General features: G+C 39.6%; 1 long non-coding RNA gene across 2 annotated transcripts in view; it reads right to left on the bottom strand.

Annotated features, from left to right (window-relative positions):
* LOC132994366 (uncharacterized) overlaps positions 1-15315 on the bottom strand; it is a 100785-nt gene that overhangs the window by 49260 nt on the left and 36210 nt on the right. For both annotated transcript variants that reach the window (XR_009676658.1, XR_009676659.1), the window contains exon 2: positions 14040-14125. This is a non-coding gene — a long non-coding RNA (uncharacterized LOC132994366). The remainder of the gene's footprint in view (positions 1-14039; positions 14126-15315) is intronic.

The raw sequence follows: 15315 nt of genomic DNA, 5'->3' as shown, positions 1-15315 counted from the left end.
TATAAATATCTAAAGGTATGAAGCCATTTTCCTTATACCCTATTATCATGAACTGCCTCGAGACGGTGTAGCTTCTCTTAAAAGGCTTCTGTGTTAATCAAAACTCGGTGAACTCTTTCTCACCTTAATCAGCTATTCCACTATTTTCACCCCAGTTGCTGATTTGCATCCACTAACCTCTTGCTTTGTTTGGATGTTTGGATCCCCTTGGGTATTTACTGTTATGGGCCATCCAGAGCATTCTCGCTCCTAACCAGGCATTAGTCTGAAATGTAGACAACATCTAAGTTTGACAAATGTTTGATCAATATAGCTTTGAATTCAGAAAACCTCGTCTCTATTGGTTTCAACCACTATTTTCAGGTATTGTGTTTTTATTTGGCAGTTCGTTTAACACAAAATAACTCTATTTTGCTTCAAAACAGGCCTGTCAAATCTCAAATCTGAGGAACAAGATTGTTTAGTGTTGTCAGCTGTCTATATCTGCAAGGATGATTCGATATTTATGGTTAAAGAGCTGCCAACATCTTTTATTTTTTCTGAAAGGCAAACAGCTGTCATGTCAACTCAATGGTGAGATTTCAAAGTGACGGCCCAGAGTTAATTATTTGAACTTCCTCTTCACTCCCTCTTTCCCACCTCTTTCTCTCTGCATCGCCCACTTGTGTCTCTTTCAGCTTCACCTCGTCTATAGATCAACCTTGCCGGAGCCCTCAAGTCTCCAACACATATCACTTTTGACTGGTGAATCAATAACTGAATTACTTTTATGAAACCACACCACTAGAAGTGATGAGGGCTCTGCTGCTGCCTCGAGCCAACCACTTAACATTTTTAATCTTGCAGGAGTTCTGTATGGATCTGCCAGTTGGGAAAGAATTGGAGGGAAATCAGACACCCGGATGTTTTTTAATTAGAGGCAGGAGCCAAACAAGCAATGTCAGCTGGGCCTCTTATCAACATTAGTCAGCAATAGTGAACGTGGGTAGAGGGTGGAGGGCAGAAATGCGTGATTGAACAGGTCCCTTTAACACACAAGAGTAAAACAAATATACAAGCATTACAGATATTTGGCTGATGCTCTTATCCACAGGAGTTTTCAGAAAGTTGATAGACAGAAAGACAGACAGCTTGGGATGAGTTGGCAAGATACAGGCCAACAGCTTGACAGACAGTATAGTGAGTGATTCAGACTGCATGTTCAGGAATTTGACAGCCCAGTAAGGTCTTCATTATTAACAAGTCTGACATGTCTAGACAGAAACTAGGTTAAATTTAGACAGAAACTGAACATGTCAGTTTTCAATTTCATTTCAGCACATATATCTAAAAGTAGCATTTCATTAGCACATGTGATATGGTCATTTGTATTAAGTTGACACACATGAGTGCATTGATAGGCTACTTCATTCACTTGTAGAATCTAATGTGATATAATACTACTCAGTAATATATATATATTTTTTTATGTCCGAGAGGTATTCATTTAACAACGGCTAAATAGGGTAGATAAGGGTGCACTCACACTAGGCAATCCGTAGCATGCTCAGGCAGGCTTCACCCTCAAAGTCCAGTTTGTTTGACCAGTGTGAGTGCTGCGTTCCATGCTCAAGCATGGTACTCTTCCTTTGCCCTGACACGCTTGGAAGATGTGTGCTTCAGAATGATACAGTTAATGCACGAGACGTGGACAGCCTTTCATTATTAAGAAATCCTGGAGCGTTATGACTGTATCTGACTGAAGTCCGCCTGTCTTGTAAACTAAGCATGCTTCATGATCACATAAAGCCATGCATGTGTTTTATTGTGATGTTTTGTACAAGAGGTGCGCCCTAAGACCCATGTTACCAATTAATTTTTCATTTAAAAAGCAGGCTGCATTCTTTGGACCGGTGTGACCAATTTACCAGGAATGCAGTGATTGACAACAATCACCCGTATTCTCTATGTGTTGGCAAAGGGGTATGACAGAAGCCACTTCTTACTAAGAAAAACATCAAAGCCTGCTTAAATTTTGGAAGAACATTCCTCAAGTCCCCCAAAAGCATGAGGGAAAATTTGATCTGGTCTGATGTGACCAAAGTTGAACTCTTTGGCCATCATTCCAAAAGCTATGTTTGGTGCAAAAACAACACTGCACATCACCAAAAGAACACCATACTCACGATGAAGCATGGTGGTGGCAGCATCATGATTCAGGGCTGTTTTTCTTCAGCTGACACTCTAAATTAAAGAATTATTTACAGGTCAAAATACAATCAATTTTGCTACAAAACTTTCAGGTGTCTGCTTGAAGGCTGAAGTTGAATTTCACCTTTCAGTTGTCAGTTTCTTAATTAGTTTAGTTTGTGAAAGACCTCCATTTTTTTGTGAAACATGCTTGCTTACTAGTCTAAACATGTTTTTGTTTGAGACATGCTTAACAGTGAGAAAAAATATCGGCAAAATGTGTGAAGATTGAAATTAATAAGCACTCCATTTCTATCAAATGAGCGACTCAAAACAAGTGTTGACTTTATTTACCAATAGTCCATTATTCTTAAATGACCAGAATAACGGTTTAAACAACATATCTGTACTCATCATCTACCAATTTTATAAAGGTTTATCTTCTTCTTGTGCCAATAATCAGCCCCACAAAGTCATACTGGTTTATTTAGAGGTGAATGGGGCTTGAGTTCACCTTCATTAGCTCTCTGTCTGACTGTCAATGTGTTTTACTGAACCAGTAATGAACCCGCTAGAAGAGGCTTTAGAATGAAGTGGTTACTTCCCTATAAGCACACTGGAAGCTGATAACCTCTGCATGAACCAAACCATCAGCTGGCACTTTTACCAGACACATTAGGCCTCTTCACAGTCAGTGTGGAAATGCTTTTTGAAGGACAGCAGTCATTTTTATACGTGACTATATTTGGTAATATATTTGTGAAATAGCCTGCAAAAGTGATTGGCTTGGATGGCTGGAGATTAATCCCGATTGGCTCGCTGTATTATAGTGTATTATTTGCACTAGGAGGAAAAGGCATGTCTAGAGGACGGGGTGGGGTCTGGCAATATTTATGAGGTAGAAATGCAGTAAAGCTCTGTGCATGTCCAACAGTATTTAAGTTATAGTTATTGGAGGGTCCATGCCAAGCACACAACTTCCCTTAACTACAGCTTTGATTTAACAAAGCCTAATTAATTAAGAAAAATTGTGTGATTAAAAATAGTTTTGTATCAAGTATCTAAAAGAATATTCAAAAAAATATAACAGGACTATTTTACATCCATTTTAGTGAACCAACATCAGGCCAAATTAGGTGATTTTGTTGTTTTTCTGTTATACACCTTTCAGGTATAGGACCCTTTCTGTCCACACAGCCATCTTGATATATAAGAAGCCCCCATCGATACCGGGATCGATATTGATATCGTGGAGAAAATACCGATACGATATATCGGCCGATATCTTTCTCAGATCTATGTTCAAGCTGTAGAAATAGATAGATATAGATTTGTAGACATTTATTGTGTTGATCCCTCAAATGCATTTATCAAACACGTGGAATAATTAAGACAAGATGGTCACTGAACTGGAAAGTAACTGTAACATGTATCACTGCCTGACAATCTGGAGGGTGATCATGCTTGTTGTAATCTACATAACGCACTCTGCTGCTGAAAGCCAGACAGAGAACTGCTAGTGTAATAATATGAATAAACTCAAATGAAATTATATTTGACTAGTGAATAAATTAGTATAATATCAAACACTTGATATGCTTATATCAGCCGATATTATCAGCTGGCCAATTAAACGGTCGGGCTCTACATATAAGATCACTAGACAAGGCTTCTTGCATCCAATGCATGGCATTTATTTTTCTGCCACTCTAAACATGTTAACATGTGTGGAAAAGTGCATTCTTTACGCCTTCTTTCATTGTATCTACGTCTCCTTATAACAGCAACTATCTGTGCGTAAAACTAGGCACCTGGATTAGAACCTTTCTCTCAAAGGTATTAACTACAGACATGATCACAATCCCTCTATTTGTTGTAGGCGTGGTAAATCATGTGTGTACTATATTACATTATCTGCATTTTCTCCTCCCAATATTTGGCACACTAGGGTCGCAATGCCTCATATTGTATGCACATTTGTTTACGGGACATTAACATAACATTTAGTAAATCAGATGCATTGTGTTCTGTATGAGAAAGTTAGCTTATTATACAACAGTCCTACATTTTTATTTATCAGGCCACACTACATGGACTGCCTTCTTGTTAATGTTTTCTTTTGACTCCTAAAACTGTAAGTAGCTGTAATCTTTACATGCTCTGTCTTGGGTAAAGGAACTCTAATTGTTTTTGCTCCCTCATTTTGGTCTGAGCTACTTGTTGTCCTTTAGTTGTTCCTTTTTGGGGTTATGTTGTGCTGCTGTCTTGACCAGGACTCCCTTGTAGTCTCAATGGGAATATTCCTGTTAAAATAAAGGTTAAATAAAAAAAAAGAAATGTATACCGAAAAACAAGGTAGCAGTGACTTCCTGTCAATTTGAGGTCAATATCTCAAAGGGAACTCACTTTTCCACATATTTCCACATCAAAGTCTGCTACAGGTCAAGGGGAGTTCTACTGCTACCTCCAAAAAAACCTTTAGTGGTTCCAGAGGGAGCTGTGTGAAGTCTAAGAGATTGCTTCTAGTGATATCACATGAGTCAGAGTCGGTTTGGGTTGATGACTTCTTCCTTGAAAATGAAAAATAAAATCTGGGCCAGTAAAGCAAGAAAGAAGTGAACGTATCAGACCTCTATAGCCCACTTCTAATCTCTGCTTGAGGATACATGCCAGAGGCTTTATAAGCCTTTATGAGCATAACACTACTCGGTCACATTCCCAGCTGTCATTTTGGGTTACTGTGTGCATCAGGTTTTGAAAAAGAACGAAGGAAGTTATGAACTTGAGAAGATAACCCTGGCTCTATTGTTAAATACGCCCTGGGTGTGCTGTTGCGGTGAAATTAACATATGGCCATTTTGAGATCCGTTTGGAATGTAATGACCAGGATCAGTGTTCATCTCATGTGTAGAGGAAGAGGGGGCAAGTGTTTTTGCTCTTCAGCTCTTCATCTACTTCACAACGGGAGTGTCTGCACGTGTGCAGTTAAGCACTGCAGGGAGGAGAATGGGGTTCAAGTGTGGGCGTCTGCTGACAGCTGAGAGAACAGGCCCTGGGCCTTTCTGTTGGAGGTTACCCCGGAGAGCAGCAGGGGCGAGGGGAAGGGAGAGGGGGAGAATCCTTTTGCTATTCTCTGGAGCCAGCAGCCACATGAAGGGGAGAAAATAATCAGTAATACTTGAAGAGATGTTTATTCTCATGACAGGATGAAATGACTGCTGGCCAATCGGGAGTCTGTTTTAGGGGCTTATAGAGCCAAACATGAAAAGGAACATTTGTCCGGCCTTGTGTTACATTTTGCAATCAAAGACGCTTTTGTAACAGGTTAAAACTTGTAACCTGTTAGGGTTTCACAATGGTTTGTGGTCATATAGCGCAAACAAACTGTGCTGTATACCTATTTTGAAACAAGCCTTTGTCCAGCTAAATAATGATCCAATGATTAACAACACGGTAAAGTATTGCTCTCATAGAACCAAGCTTATCTTGTTTTGTCTTTAAGTTATACAAAGAGACTGTTTAAACATGTGTCACCCATTAGTTCCTGAGGTGGAGTTTTAAAGCCCAACAATAGTGGTCCCCATATTGGAAATGCTGCCTCACGCTAACTTCAGTCAAGCTAGTAACATGCAAAGAGCCAGGGTTGAGGCAGGTCTTTACCCTCTTGGTAAAGAACTACAACGGGCCCACCTATCAGGTAAATCAACCATGAATCTTAACTGTCATGCGTCTATTCAATAGAGAAGAAACCTTTTTTTGTGATTGCTGGGATTTTGTAGCAAGCCACAAGTGGACACTTGAGGAACTGCATTGTTTTTCATCTGCCTTGGCTTCAATTTGAAACGCCAGAGGTTGCCGCTTTGACCAAATGTTTCGCCTTGAGCAACACAGTCATATTTTTTTATTTTTTTATTAAATTCTTGTATCCTTTACTCAAATTTAAGTGCCCACACTAATTACTGAGTTGATAATGGAGTCTTCTGATGGGGTCATCCCGCTGCTGCATTTCAAGATTCAAGATGTATAAAGGCCCTGACACACCAAGCAGACCGCAAAGAACTAGCGGCAAAGAAGGCGCACTATGGCGTCGCCTCACGTCGCCTTTGTTTTGGCCAAAAAGTTGCACTTGAACACACCGCAAAGACTACAGCCAATGTCCAACCACCACGTAGGTTCTGCACATGCGTGAGAGGAAATACCTCTCCATGCCAGCAGGGGGGGCGGTAGTCCGTTGTTATGATACGAGAAGACCATTTTCACACCGCTGTCGCGCACCATTCGTATTACAGGTAGCCTACTATTGGAGAATAATGTCTGATAAAAAGTTGAAAATGGCGCTGGCGTTGTCAGCCCTTGGTCTTTTAGTGGAAAAAGAAAAGAAGAGGAGGAGGGGACGAATAAGGAGAAACCGCACTAATGGGTGAAAGCATACTACAGCGGCAGGCTCAAGGCTCATTAGGCTGAGAGGCTCCTGTTAAAAGGGCGAATAAAAATATAAAAGACACATGATCAAATAACATTAGAACTAGAACACATGCTAAAAAAAAGTATGTGTATTGTAGAGATAATGTGAGCATGAGAAATATATCTAAATTTAGGAATATACACTTTTTGCAAAAAAGAAAACATTTGAATCGAGACATTTATCAGCACTAATAGGTTTGAGCATTGATTGTGTTTTTTGATTCTTTTTTACAGATAACTAAGTAACTGAGTGGCATGATATGCTGTTATCTTCCCTCTTTTAACTTGTTCAACACTTCCCTTGTTGCAAACTGTAAACACTCTAGTGCATGAAAGTCCCTGTTTTTGCCACAGTTTCATGACATTGAAGTCCCTGTGTCTGGCACCAGCAATCACATCACATTCAAAGTCACGTAGATGACACATCTGGCTCATTTTGAGCTTTAGTCAAACAGTAACCGAACCCCTTGACTGTGTCCGTTGGGTATATTGAGCTTCAGCCACGTGATGCAATGTTTGGAGGAGCAGGCTGTTTGCTTTGCCAGGCAGGTGTTGCAAATGAAGTGGCTACTGAGTGGATATTACACTGAGGGAAGATACAACTGTCGACCAAAATGAAAGAGAATCAGACTGTTTGCTTTGCAAGACATGTCTTGTGTTTTGTCATGAAGTGGCTCTTGGAAAAAAATACCTTATTTCCCCACTGATTTATTTTCACAAGACTATGTTATGAATTGGAATAGCCACCCTTCCTAATCACACTTACATCAATAGTATGTCCCAATAGTTTGGCTTTAGTTTATCATCTTATGTCTCATGTTATGTCTCATTTCACCAACATGCAAACAAGCTGTTTAGTAAGAGCCGTCAAAGCAGTATCATCCATCTTATATTGAGTTTAAACAATTATTTGTCGATGGGTAAACTAGAGTTGGTCAGAGCTTTTTACTCAACCACAATAAAGAATAGACATTTTTAATTAAATGGCTGAATATGTTTATAGTATGAAGTAGCTGAAAATTAATGACAGAAAAAAAATGATTTATGTCTTTAAATTCATACCCTTAGAAAAGCATAATAATTATAAACACAGAGGTGCATTGTCTTGAATATTTGTTTCGGCAAAATTAATTTAATGGACAAATGAAAGACAGGAAACTTGAATTGGCTACAAATGTCAATCCAAAGCCCTAATGTCCAGAAAACAAGTTAATCAATTTGTGTTTTTCTTAATGAATGCCATCCATTGTAGATAGACCGGATGCCATGAGATGAATTTATAAAGGGTAAATGGTCAGGAAAATTAACTGAAATATTCGACTGTCGTCTCTTCCTTATTCTCACAGAGATGTAAAGATCTCTTAATATATGAACCTTGAGCAACATTTATATCAAACGCTTCATGTACCACTCAATATGTGTGCTTTATTTTCTCAGTGTACCCTTTCTATTTGCTTTTAGTAATGCAGAATCTTTTTTTGACTCAGCCTATCATTTAAAAATATATTTATAATGCATTTTGTTTTCCCCTTAAAGGAGGAATGTGTGACTTTTTGATCCAGTAGATGTCATCCTTGAGCACCAGCATTAAACCAAAACAAACTGCTGTTTGTGCGACATCTCCGCTGTTCTGAAGCCTCCACTCTCCTCCAGAGACACACCTCCAACCCCCCTCTCCACTCGCGTTCACATGAAGGAGTCATCAATTAGAACACACCATATTTAAGAACCATTAAGTGGAGCTGCAATAACCTGTGGCCTGAATTGTTGTTAGCAGGCTAATGTTAGCACACTTTGGTAAACTCAACGCTTCATATTGCACATAAATTGACAAGGAATGACTGTGACTTAAAGACACTTACGTGACATCCTAAAAAAGGAATGAGTAGGCTGTGTTATTCTTCTTTTCTCTAGTCCTTGACTAAAACAGCCTTGTTAACATGATGTAAACACGGCTCCGACAACAGGACAGCTGACAATACTAAGGCATTAGTGTAACCATACCCACTTCACTCTTTGGACTACTTAGGGGGATGATATTCTAAATATACATTGGCACAACCACTGTATTACACTGCTTATGGGCAGCCATAATACTAATAGCTCTGAATTAAGAAAATTAATACCATTTGGTAAGAGTTGATCAGCATGGTAGAAGATTATAAAAGCATAAAGAGTTCAGCTTGTAAGTACAAGTCTGGGAGCCTCTGGCTGTAAACACTGTGGGTATAAATATAGTGTGGATCTTGTAGAGTTGTAAAACTGAGACTGTATTGGTCCATATTTTACGACACCAGCACACGCTGTGTACTACATTAAGAGATGAATTCCCTGCAGAAAGAAAGATACTGACCCTCCCAAGTCAAGCCTGACTCAATTAGCTGCAGAAGATGAATTACTTCTGTTATGACAGAACATACAACCTACATATCATTTGTGCAGCGCCTGCAAATGTTATATCACTCTTTATGGCTAATTCAGACAGAGTGGAGTATGCCAAATAAATCATGTAGAGTCACAGCCGTTTGCATGAATTATTAAATTTAATTTCTTAAGTCTCATGTTTGGACACAGCGGTATTTGGTATTCATATTATATGAATTCACAATGACCTGACTGCTCACTTCTATCACTCTCTTAGCTGGTGTGCTCCACTTGCTTCTCTTCATAAATAACTTCCCTTTGTAACCCTTCTGATGACCTTGTGCTCTACCTTCACACCTTAGATTATAATGCTCCATATCCTCTGCTTTTTTAATGGCAAATCTCTGCTGTAACCTAGTAGATACAGATACAAAATAGCAATGAAAAAGGAGACAAGTTGCCTTTTAGCTTGTTAAATATGCACAATAAGTCGAAGTCTTCTGATGCCAATGAAATTACCAAATATTTCTCCTTCTACTAATATGTCCTGTTGACCTTCGAGCTCATACAAAATCAGATGTCATTGGGTTTAATAAACACAACAGCCAACAGAAACGAGTGATGAGACAGCAGAATTTCTTAGTGTGAAAAAACAACGTTCCAAAAGGCTTACAAAAAATGTTCTAATTCTAAAACAATTATGGTCTCCTCTCACAAAGAATCAAACACACAAACTACTTCTGAGCAGTGAGATTGCAAACCATTTTAATTTTTGCAATGGATTTCCTGACATTATGTAGCTTGAATAAGACCCATATTGGCATCCTTGACAAAATAGCAGCATGTATTTTGTTGTTTCGTTTTTGATCATGGGCTCAACTGTTTTGGCGTCACCCAATTGGTCATGTTATAAATATACGATACGATACACTTTATTGTCCCCTTGGGGAAATTTGTCTTGGACTCAAAGTGCTGCCAAACATTCAGCTGCTTCCAAATATACTGGTAATTGCTACATCCGAACCCTTGTAATGAGTTCCCCAAGCCTATGTTTTGCTGCTTTATATGGGCCTGATGCATGATGATGGATGAATTATGATGCAGGCTTTAATTTTGCCATTTTATTTTGAAAAACTTGCTGGATGGGACATTTGAATGCAAAAAAAGAATGTATAAAAATGCATATAGATTCTCCCATTCAACATAAAATAGAAAACATCTGTGACATGTATTGGGTGAATTTTAACACAGCTGCATTGTACACGAGCTCTTTCAAAGCCATGTTCGCAATTCTCAGATAGCTGCCAAATATGGTGCAATCCGATAACATTGTACTTCTTGTAACTCAAGGTGTGCTTATTTGATGATATCCAGACTGAAACATATATAGTGCAATGCTTCAATGTAATGAAACGGAAAACACACAGACTTAAACCTATTTCAACGACACGTAACCTTTTGCATTCAACATGAGTAATGGCAGAAAGTAACCCAGGTCAGTGCTGTCCTCCATATATGCATCTACTCATGGTGATTTACTTTCATTGGTAGTGTTCATTGCCAAAGTAACAGAATGGAGGTTGGGGTGATGGATGTATGTCACACTATTGCTTTCAACATTAAAAATCTAGGGTTCACACACTGTCTAATGCTGGAAGCCAGGTTTGACATTTATCAATAACTACTGCCTGTCCCTAAAGGGATCGTGTGGGTTTTTGTAAATTGTCTTGCATTATCTACAATAGATGGCAGTCAGAACGCTCACAGTTGGGCGAGGCCAATTGGGTACCTGCTTGGAAGTTTAGATATGTATTGCTTTGCAAACTGGGCAACAGCAAGAAAAACTTGATGTATTTAAAAAGACCCCCCAAAATAAAATCAAACACATATGTTTTGGAATATTAAAACTGCATTAACTGCCAGACCTACCTGAGTGCACCTGTGCTGATCAGAACTTGGTTCTGAAAGGGCTCTAAGCAGCTCGGACTTAAACTAAAATCTCCTTTCTAAAGATTTCAAAGATTGGTGCATGCTTGAGTTTTTCATGGTTGTTTGAAGAAAAGAGCTGACCTTCATCATATGTCACCTTATTCTGTGGAGTTAAATTGGCCTCAGACTTCAACACTTCAAAACATTACACCCTCACGACTCCAAATTTAATATTTAATTATAATTTTCCTGAAGAGATTTTTTTAAAGCACATAAGGCCAGACAGCAACTTAAACATTAATAAAGAGACTGCCAAAACAGCTACAATCCCTCTCTCTCTCTCCTTCACAGAAGCTATTGTCTTGAACACTGTGGTTAATTTAAGTATCCTCTTGCCCCCGTAGTGAATGGCACATTGTCATTGCTGTCATATTATTACATTTCTGTATAAATTGTATTTATTTTCTTTACCATTAATAGCCAGCCGAAACATAGATCGAGAACTACAACAGTTCACGGTATGCATGGGATTATCGTCAAAGACTGACAAAATGTAGTACCAAAAGAAAACGGCTGTCGTCTCTCAACCGAAAGGTTGAGGGTTCGATCCCCAGCTCCTGCAGCCACATGTCCAATGTGTCCTTGAGCAAGACACTTAACCCTGAATTGCTCCTATTGTTTCGTCGGTGGAGTATGAATGTGTTTGAATGGGATTAGTTACTTCAGATGCACACTTTACATAGCAACCTCTGCCATCAGTGTGTGAATGGGTGTGAATGGGTCGGTGTGACCTGCAGTGTAAAAGTGCTTTAGGTAGTCAGAAGACTAGAAAAGCGCTATACAAGCTCAAGTCCATTTAACATTTTACTTATATTTTATATTAATATATTCTTATTGGTGTTGCAGACTAAAGTGAAGAATGATGCCTTCTTCCAAATGGCCAAATTCATGTGAAAGGCTATGCAATGTTTTTAAGTGGATGTTGCAGCCAGACCACAGGGATTTGATACCATTTAGCCACAGACGCACAAGTATGGTACAACACTGATTGAAGACAATTACACCTGGCTTGTTACAGTCGATCTCAAAAGGTATTAAATGGCAGTGAAGTCTGTCTTTTTGAATTAACGATCAACATCTAGCGTGTGAGAACATGAAAAAGGTGTTTGTCCAGGTTTGGACTAAGCTAATAATTGGGTCCTCTGAAGTCTGTCAAATTTATTTTGTTTTTTTTACATAGTAACTGTATTTTTTTTGTAGTTACTGTGTCTTTTGACAGCAACACATCTTTGCCTTGGTAGAAAAAAAAGGATGTTTCGGCTGCATGCTCAAAATCAATTTATCTGACACCTACAGGCGGCAGCAGTTTCAGGCATAGAAAAATACTGTTTAGAAGTAGTTTATCTCGTTAATAATAATGTCCTTTTTTGCTTTTGAAGGTCTCATAGAGGTGTCAGTGTTTTTTTCAGCTTGTTTCAGAACCAGTGAAAAACTCTCCACAGGAGCTTTAAAGGTTTTGGACCAAAACAAACTACTTCAGCTCACCGCCTCAACTGCCCCCACCCCTTGCTTAGTATTCCTACAGTGGGAAGCTGTCTGCAGGACTGATCTTCATCCTGATACGCTGTCCAAATTAGATTTGTTTCCTTCTTCTTTAATGTATTTAATAACAAAGTCTTCTGTGCTTTGGAAAGTCTGATGGATCTCCTTCAGTTGTACTCTCGCAATGATTATGGCCATTATGCCTCTACTAACAAAGTGGGCGGGGCTTTCTCTTTTTCCCCATGTGGTGGCAGAGCTAAAGGTTGGAGAGGGAGAAGTTCACACACAAAAAAAAAAAACATGTATGAAACATGTTTGAGCTCTACAACAAGCTGAAGGAAGTGATGGTCTTAACATTGTGGAAAACAGAGCTGAGAACAACAAACCCAGAGGGAGTTTGACTTCAGTAATTTTTTTAGGAAGTCATTGCTCAATTATATATTTTGTAATATAAATTATATCATCTATATAAGTGTTAAAAATGTTGCATATTATACCTTTAACTCAAAATTAGTTTGTATAGTTCATTGACTTTCATGTAGCTGCTGGGGCAATGGCAGGTCAAGATAATTTACCTAATGGTAGTTAAGGTAATTGCTGTTTCTCCCCATCACCTGCTGTTTCTCCCCATCACCACCTGTCTTTGCAATGGTAACCAGTGCCTGGGCCCAGCGCTCCAGTGTGTGAGCTGTGCCCAGAGCCCATTTGACTCTCAGAAAAGAAAGGGATTATGGCTCATAATTGACAGAGGGCACCAGGATTTGGTGGGATTTACTGCCATCTGAGCACATCCTTGCTCTGACAGCTAACACTGCCAGACCAGCTCCCCAGTCCACTGGCTGAATGACAACATCATGTCCTCCAGAATGCCTAGGCCTAGTATGAGCAATCGTGGCTCAGTGTTTAACAAAATGCTTTTAATTCTTCTACTGTCTTTGGAAGTTGAATCCTCAAATAAATGGAAGGATTAAGCGATTAAATACACCAGTGAGAATGAAGTCTGTAATTATTCAAAAGCAGAAAGGACCGGGAGGCTGGGAGACATTGACTGGAGAGTTGTAGGTCAAACTGAAAACCGCGGGGCACTTTGAGAAGCTGCTGGGCTGAGCAAGTGGTTGTCTAAGTGAAGAAATTAGTGGCCTTTTGTGCCTGGCAATTACGCACTTCAGCACACCCACACGCACATGAAAGTTTCCCCTGCTTCATCACCCAGAGCCACACAAACACACATGCAGACGAACACGATGAAGTCACAGGTGCAGGCTGAATTGGTGGCACAGGCTGTCATCCAACCACTCTAGGATCCTGAAGGGGCCAAGATAGCAATCGAGAGACAGGAGGGGGGGCTGACAAGCCAGATTGACCTTGTCCGTGCTAACAGGTCGTGTAGAATAAATGACAGAAAGGTGAACATCAGTCTTTAAGGCCACGGCAGATTTAGGAGTGATGATTTCCCCCCTCTCCTCTACATCGACAGAGTGCAGCAAAAGCCTGGCATTCTCTGTTCATTGGCCTACGATCCGTTAGATTCTCATTCAGCAAAGTCAGAGTTTTCTTGGCTGTGCTCTCACCTGCAGGATTGTACATCAGATGCGGCTCATTCATCTTCCTAAGGCATGGACCCAGTGGGAATGAGGTGGATGGACCGCAGGAATACCTTAAAAGGGAGAAATGGATTAGGGGGGAAGATGGAAGATGGAAGAAATGGCAACACTGAACCAAGAGATTGAAAAAGATGAAAGAGATTTGTACTTTTCCAAGGATTGACTTTGGTCCTGTTTCCACTCAACTGTCAAGCGAATTTGATCTTGACTTTTACTGTCTCAAAAAGGAAATGTGAAAACGGTCGTTTCTATCAACTGGTTTGGATCATAGTCCCGTCAGAGTCTCTTTCCGACTTTTGGACATATTGGGTCAGGAAAAAAGGAAGGGCCAGTCCAATCTAGGAAAAAAAAAACTTTGCAGGATCTATTGGAGGTCGTTTCGTACTACAGTTAGGCCATGTGAGTTTTACTTATCATATAATGTATTTGTCTTTTCCCCGCTTAATCTTTCAAAACAGTTATTTAAAGGGTGTCATTTGTTTTATTGTATTGAGAGGAAAGTCCATAAAATCAAAGACATATTGCTTCAGCATAGATACAGTAAATACAGAATAGCATAATGGTTCCATTTAGAGCTAACACACTGTAACACATGTTCCTGTTACTTGTATAACTGACAAAGAGTGGAGATGGTCTTTAATAAAAAGGCCTTGTTAACCGAAGAGCAATAAACCCAGTGAGTTTGTATTACGAAGTTGCAATAAAGTCAGGTGAGAGAGAAGATAGAGATGTATTATCCATCAGCCTGTGGGAGAGCAGGTTGTGGTAATGACGTAAAAATACAAGAGTAATTACAAATGAAGGAAACGACACGGAAATGAATCAATCAAACTGTCCTTGTTTTAAGAGACAGTGGTGTTTGTCGATGTGCTGGCTGTTAGCGAGAGCGGGCCTCCTGCAGGATGCATCCATCAGCTCAGACAGCACCAAACCAGGGATAATGGTAAACAAAGCGTTGCAGAAGAACAGCACAGTGCAGAGTATCAGGTGTAGTGAGCAGCGATATGACACAAATGTACCAATAAAATGTGAGAAGTCAACACGTAAGGCAAAAGATAAACATGAAGCAGGGATTTTATGAAAACAACGGTCGACTAATGTATTGAAATCACAGATTGAGCTACAGCAGAGTGCCTCGTCTTCACTGACTGTCAGTGCAGATTCACTGCAACAGTCCCATTTCAATTTTGAGTCTTAATTTTAAAATGTAAGTGCACTCAAGGGGAAAAAAAAAAGCAGTTAT

This window comes from Labrus mixtus, chromosome 19 (genome assembly GCF_963584025.1).
Source record: "Labrus mixtus chromosome 19, fLabMix1.1, whole genome shotgun sequence".
NCBI lineage: Eukaryota > Metazoa > Chordata > Actinopteri > Labriformes > Labridae > Labrus > Labrus mixtus.
The sequence above is the reverse complement of the archived record's forward strand: the minus strand, read 5'-3'. Positions and strand labels throughout refer to the sequence as shown.